Source organism: Populus trichocarpa, chromosome 2, assembly GCF_000002775.5.
Source record: "Populus trichocarpa isolate Nisqually-1 chromosome 2, P.trichocarpa_v4.1, whole genome shotgun sequence".
Taxonomy (NCBI): domain Eukaryota; kingdom Viridiplantae; phylum Streptophyta; class Magnoliopsida; order Malpighiales; family Salicaceae; genus Populus; species Populus trichocarpa.
Genome location: NC_037286.2, coordinates 3,624,556 through 3,632,169, shown reverse-complemented (window position 1 = coordinate 3,632,169; position 7,614 = coordinate 3,624,556). Strand labels below are relative to the sequence as shown.

Sequence of the window (7,614 nt, the reverse complement as noted above, 5' to 3'; positions counted from 1 at the left end):
TTGCGGCAGCATCCACCGAATCTTTCCAGGAAAACGTATCTCCTTCCACCCACTCGCCTTCCCGCTGATTTCATCACCGATCGCGTTCCTATCACTATCATCGACACTTCTGCTAGGTAAGCATTTATGTTAAAGCTCGAAGAGTAGAGGAAAGCTAACTGAAGAATTGAAGCAAGCTGAAATGATCATATTAACTTACGCGTGTGATTTTCCGTTGACGCTAACTCGTTTGAGTAGTTTTTGGCTTGAGGAATTTCGTCGATTATAGGCATTTTCTTTCTTTTTTACAATCTTGAAAATTTGATGTAGTGATACGTGTGAGTATACATATATACAGTTGATTTCCTATGAATTTCCGTCACGCGCGCGCGCACACATATATTTGCTACCTGCGTTTGAATTGGAAGCAAGGATTTCTTATTATCATTCTCCATTCTGCTTCTTTTCAAGTTTCCTAGGATCTTGCAAATTGCTCTATTGGGGTTTCTTCTGTTTATATGATACTTTTTGTAATTGTGTTGTTCATTTCTATATTTCAGTCCCTGGGGTGAGGCTCCTTACAAGGATGCTGCAGAGAGAACCACAATGGGAAATTTGACTCTCGATGGGTTTCTTTCCGAGGTTTGCTCTGCTACTACTATTTCTTTAGTTGCTGCTGATTCTTGGTGGCTTCATCACATTCCAACATGTTATACCATGTGACAACAGCATTTTCTGGACCACCTTAAACAATTTACTTTCTTGCATATGTCCTGTTTCTATTTCTTTCACTGTTTGGTGGTGGTGAAGATACAGTGCGCTGGGACATCAAAAATCAGGCTTCTGAAAAGACCTAAATATAGACTGATTATGGATTTGTTTGGGGGCTCACACAAGATGATACTAAATGAATCCATAGTGATGATGTTCTTATAACTTGTAGAAAAACTTGGTGCCAATATTCTGTGGAAGTTGTGTTGTGCTTATTCAAAAGAAGCTGTTATCTTGGCTATTTTATTATGATGAAAGCTTTGCTGGTGTTTCTCCAATTTGTCTGGGAGAAGTAGGCCTATCTTTTTATGTTGCATCAGAGTTGTTTTGTTATAATTTTTCACCACCTTCATTGATTCCTTAAAATAAAAAATTGATCCATGTGTTACTGTTTCTCTCTTTCTGCATCTTTTTTCTCCTTTTCTTTCTCATTTGTGTGTTTTTAGAAAATAACATCCTCACTTCGCTACAAAATGGAAGACTTATTATAAATACTTGTCTGCATCCATTTTATACCTGGTAACTTTAAAGTACATTATTTTTAATCTTGTTGAGCTATCTGTCAAATTTATTTCTATCGAACATTTGCTTGCAGCGGGCTCCTATGACCATTCTGGATCCACGAGCTAGTTGTCTAATTTGCTGTACATTGGACATGGAGGAAATCCTGCTTCAGCACCTCATGTTACTCGAAGAGAGCTGTTGATCGGAAGAAGCAACAAATAGAAAGAAATGTTTTCCACTACTTAGTTTTTGGACCTAAAATTTCTGGAAAGTCTGCACTTTTGAATTCATTCTTAGGAAGGTATTGTCTCGAACCTATTGTCGTAGCCATTGTAGCAATATGCTCTGGATAGTTTCATCTGTTACTTCCCTGAGTCATCATAGGAGAATCTAGTTTTGTTTCCAGGTTTTCATTTTTCAGTTCTGCTTTCCACTAAGCAATAGTAATTTTCTGCTGCCAATTCCAACGACACGCCATTCTCAGAAAATCATGATTTGACAGCCGCTGAGCATTTTGCATGAATGTGGTTGACTAGCTTGGGGTACGTACAGTAGCCGCTCTGTTGGGTGGTAGTTCTATAGAATATCTTTCTAAACAGGCTCCTTTTCAAAACTCGAATGCAAATTATTTTTCAATGTGTTTATATCATCTGATATCAAGGAGGATGTGCTGGGTCATCTTCATCAAGGTGTCTTAGACTTGAGCTGTATGGTCCTCTTTTTCATGCAGTTGTCCTTGCAGAGGGATAAGGAGACTCATATTTTGCGAGAGATACCTGAAGATAGTGAAAAAATTTCAATCCAATAAAGAATCTCTGGCATCCTTTGATGTTGCTGTGTTTGTTTGTGACAGTTAAGTTTGACTGATGATAGTTAGCAAGTTTGACTTCCTTGTATATATTGGTAGTCAAGTAGCCAGTCGATGATCTCATTTATCACCATATATTATGTCTGTCACAATTATATGGACTTCGATTGGTGCATGCTATCTTCGTTTTACCAAATTCTTTAACTTTTGCCTCTGAGCCTGCCTGTGCACATACCTTTTAAGTGTATGAATGGTGTGCGATTTTTCTTTTAAGGATTAGAAATATACTATTGGAAATAGTTTCTCCTTTTGCACTTGTTAAATATATAGATATCATGGCATGACAAATGATTCCTATTTCCAGTTCGGATGAATATTCATGGAAAAGGTCAAGTGATCTTCTTGTAGAGGTTGCTAGGCACGGAGAAGAAAGTGGTCACGAGGTGCCTAGTCTCATTGTTGCTGCAAAGGATGCCTTGGATCCGCATCCAATGAGTGTGCAAAATTCAGTGAGGGTATACTTTTTGTAATTGAAACCTCATCTTTTGCACACTCAATTTCTGAAATTTGATACCACAAATAAAATTTTGTATCTTCGCGCACATATTGCCTATCCCTCATATTATTTTTAAGATATGCTTGTGGTGATAACTTCCAATTCATCTTCAGGTTTGCCAAGAGTTAGGATTTTAAGCGCAGCTGAATGGGATTTGAACATTCCTGAAACTGTAGCTGGGAGGAGACGCAAGCAGTTCCGCTGGCTTGTCAACCACTCCCATCTGCTTATGTCAGGTTTTGCCTCCCACTCCCACCGGAAAAAAAAAATCTCACTACACGGATGCATGAACACCGATGACACTAATTTCATGGTTTACATGTCTGCGTGAATTATCTCAACTGTTTTAGTATGTTTTAAATTTGCAGTGGTCGTAGCTTTTGCTGTTGTTGGAATGGCAGCACTGCGTGCCTACAATCCTTTCAATCACATTGCAACCAATCCCCTTATAATTCATGTTCTGATATTTTCCTATTTATAACTTTGGCGAGCCACAAGCATTTTCCCGTTTGCTAGGCTCTGTTGAAGTCCTACCGATTATGGAGCCTGTCACCTTCGGTCCGATCACCCATTGAATATAAATTGAATCCAGAAGCTCGAAAATCAGCTCGTTCATGCGCACTTTCCCTATGGATGTGTTAAGAGCATAGCTGTCTTACCCTATCCTAGATCCTTGGGTAAATGGTTCAATCACGTAGAGCCTATTTATTTTTGTATTTTAAAAGTTTTTTTGAAAAAAATAATATTATTTTTTTATTTGCTTCAAGTTATTTTTTTTATATATTTTCGAATTGTTTTGATGTATTGATATCAAAAATAAATTTTAAAAAATAAAAAATATATACTATTTTGATGCATTTCAAAGAGAAAAATATTTTGAAAAATAATCGTTAGATGATATAAGTAATAATTAAAATAAATATCAAAATTCTAAAATTTTCTTAAATAATAATAATAAAAAAAATAGCTGTATGAAACTTTAGATTGGCTAAAAGACAATTATATTGAAGGTGATAGATAGGTAAAATTATCAATGATAAAAACATTAAAAAGTTATGAATGTGGTTCTTCTCTATGCCGTTCAATGACCTAAATTGAAAATCTTTCATTTGAACTTCAATTATTTCAAATTATAAATTAGACAAATAAGTTGTAAAATGTTTTTTGAAATAGGAAAAAAATAAATTAACAGCATGTGAAATGTTCTTTTGAAAAATATTTCCAATTCGTTCTTTAATAGTGTTAATTTAGAGAAAGATTTTATCCTCGTGAATGAAAAAGATAATATTTTATTTAATGCTTCTAACTCTCAATACACTATCATTTAACAATGTTAATTTCCACCACCCCACGATTGTCGACTACACCGCCACCAGCCATCATAACCATCACCATTTTGTTACCAATATAATGGTTCTCATCATAACAGCAACCGTTACTACCGCCGCCGCCGCCGTCGTCAATGCTACTATCCAATATCCAAGGGCCAAACACAGGCTTTCATGGAGGCATTTGAGTTGTTACAGTGGCTTCTGAGTTTGTTTTTTAGTTGCATATCTTAATATTTTGTTTCATTTTATTTTTGTATAAATTTTATTTTTATTTTTTTAATTGTTATTTGCTTTGTTTTATATTTTTTTATTAAAACTTTCTTTTTTAATTTTATCCCTTGATATCTTATTGATTGAGATTTTATTAACTAGGAATTTTAACTTTATGATTTTTCAGGTTTATCTTTCATGAGATAATTATGACTTCAGAACCTGGGTCTCAAGTTTGAAAAGTTAATTTGAATTTACTTAGATTTTTCTTAGAACCTTTCTTACAATTGATTTTTTTTGTATTTTTCGATAGGTTTATCTCAATTTTATGTGATGGATCACAAGTTAATTTAGGTTGAATCGAATTAATTTTATTGTTTTTTAATTTTTTCTACTGATATATATTTTTATTATATTATTAAATTAATTAAAATTATTAAATCTAATAAAATCAATAATCTAACTCTTGAATTTTTTATTTCTATAAAAATATTATCATTACCTAGTTTTTTTTATATTAAATTTATTTTTATCGGGCATAAAAAGAGCTAGCAATGCAGTCTTGAAATATAAGGAAAGCAGTAAAGTGGTATCATGGAGCTCTGACAATATGTTTTAAGAGTGTGGTTATGTTTGTTGTTTAAAATATTTTTTATATTTTAAAAAAATTATTTTTAATATTAGTATATTAAAATAATTTAAAAACAACAAAAAATATTAATTTAAAACAAATAAAAAATTAATTTATTTTAAAAATACTTTTAAAATATAAAAACAAATAAAACCTTTGTCATCATCAAGAAGAAGTTACGTATGAAGGTTTTTTTTCCGTAGAAAAAGAGACTTGACATTGGACAAGTATTTCTCTTAAATGATATTTTAAGTTATGTTTGGTTTTTGTTTTAAAATAAAATAAATAAATAATATATTTAGTTGAAGAGGTAGAGTTAAGAATAAAAAATAATTTTAAAAAATATATATTTTTATAATAAATTTCTGTATTTTTAAAACAAAAGGTATAGGAAATGTGTTTTTTTTTTATTTCTATTATTTCTATATGTTTTATCCCAAAATAATATCTAAATACTATTTAAAAACTCACAAATTCTTCTCTGGCTTTTTTTTTATAGAGGAGACAGTCTCTTTAACACCTCGCTCATCACTTATTATTTCATTTTTTTACCAAAATTAATTTTCTATCATTTCATCCTCGAAACTTACAAATTTAAGATAATGGCAAAAAAATAATATAGAAAAATCACAGATTAAGTGTTCGCTATTGTTATTAAATTAATTGCATTTCGTCCAAAAAAGAACCTTGAAATCACAATTCAAATGAGTAACTTTTATTTTAGGTACACTTGAATTTGGAAAGACAGCTTCATTTCAAATTTGAAAGAATTGGTATTGGTATTGATATCAGTAGTGGCATTGGCTACAGGGTTTGATGGCTGAAGCCTGAAGGCAGAGGCGAAGTAGCCACGGGACCTGGTGCACCCCAAAATTTTGAAAATTTCTAATTTGACCCTTGTATTAAAAGGTTTCCCAATTGCTATTTTATGCCTTTTCTTTATAATCTTATTTTGAATTTTGACTATTTTATGTTCTAGCCTCTTCTTTTTTCCAGTAACTACATAGTGCTAGCAGAGGAGCAGACAAAGTGTCACTTGATCTGACTCGTTTGAATAGCTAAAGCAGAGTGTGTGTAGAGAGAGTTGTGATAAAATTGAAGTAATTTAGAAATTAGATTTCGAGTTGGATAGTTATATAAAAGGTTTCGAGTTGGATAGTTAAACAAACTAACTTATCCTACAAATCTTCTCTTTTTTTAATATAAACAGTTAATAGCTTGTATTTAATGTTTGATAAAGTAAGATGATTTGTGGCTAATACTTTTTAAAGATCTTCTTTAGTGAAGGTATTAAATGGGTAGTTAAATAAATTAACTAATTCTAAAAATCTCATTTATTTTTTTTAATCTAAGTGGTTGATAGCTTGTATTTAGTGTTTGGTAGGTTAGGATCACTAGTGGCTAATGCTTATAAAAAGTCCTCTTTAGTGAAGATATTTTTTTTGGATAGAGAAAATACAATAATATTTTAGAGAGAGATTGTCTGAAAAAATATATATACTGTAGAGAATGAAAATTATGAGCTTTTGTTTTGAAGGTCTCATGATATATTTATAACTCATGAGGTTTGTTCTTTTGTGGAGTAAAGAGACTGGGATATAATTTTATTTTTATGATATTTTGAGTTTCAGTGTGTTGTATTCCACTTATTTTATACAGTTAAAAAGATAGAGAAATGATGAGTCATGGTAAATTTAGACTCTTTCAGGACTAGATTTGGCACACTCCTAAACCCATTTGTAATTTAAATTTATTTAGATTAATTATTTTTTAAAAAAAACTAAAATGGTATTGTTTTGTAAAAAAAAAAAACTTTTGAAAAAATCATACTAAGTTTTGATAAGATAATGAAACGATTAACTAATCAACCAAATTAAACCAAGTTAACTCTAAATTAAACCGAGTTACTCAAGGAAGGTTGCACCAGTTTCCAGGACAAGCCCTGGCAGGCCTGGTTTAATAACTGTGTTCGAGCAGGAGGCGGTGGCCAATGCTCCGTGTTCAGTATCAAAGAATTAACTCCTAACAAAAGCTTGATATGTTAGTGAATATTGTTAATAAAAATGGACAGTCCTTTTCACCGGCGACGACACCTAGCTAGCTGACAACAGTAATTGTTTGTCACTACTGCCCTTGATTGAACTCTTCATTAGCATCATTCATGGTAGCATCGCAGTCACTTGGAATCACATGATGCAGACTCATGCAGATACGGATATTCGAGACATGTTTGTCTTCAATTATGAATACGACTGAGAAAAAGAAAGCAGAGCTATGACCAGCTAGGGTGAAAGGATATCCCCTCTAAGAGATTCGATGAACTTAATGAGCGTCTCGTGATGTGAAAGGGTTGGATTCTTGGACGTCATGACGGACGACTGTCTGTGATTGTGTTCCAAATAATATTTTCAAAAAAATTGAATTATTTTTATTTTTAAATCGTTTTAATAAACCAATATTAAATTTTTTTAAAAAAAATATCCATGTACCCTAATAAAGAGTTAAAGAAGATCTCGCTTTCCATTGACGTGATTCATCACTCCCAAGAACGACATTGATCCCAGAATCTTCACCAGTGTCTCAGTCTATATGTCTTGCTTGAGGACATGCTTTTGACTCTCATGCGTGCATTAATCATGGCAAATATACCTGTCTGCACACTGTACCTTACCAATTTATACAAGAGACAGGAGCATATGCATTTAAACATAGGCTATAGGCACTCCGGGTTAATATATATGTTTGCGTAATAATATGTATTAACATATTCACTTCTCGGAACTCAAGCAAGTGCTGGGCCTGTTGGTTCACGTTTAAGCAAAAT

At 32.4% G+C, this 7,614-nt stretch overlaps 1 pseudogene; it reads left to right on the top strand.

The window, feature by feature from the left end:
• LOC18096158 (mitochondrial Rho GTPase 2-like) lies at positions 1 to 4,300 on the top strand (annotated as a pseudogene).
• The last annotated feature ends 3,314 nt before the right edge of the window (positions 4,301 to 7,614 follow it).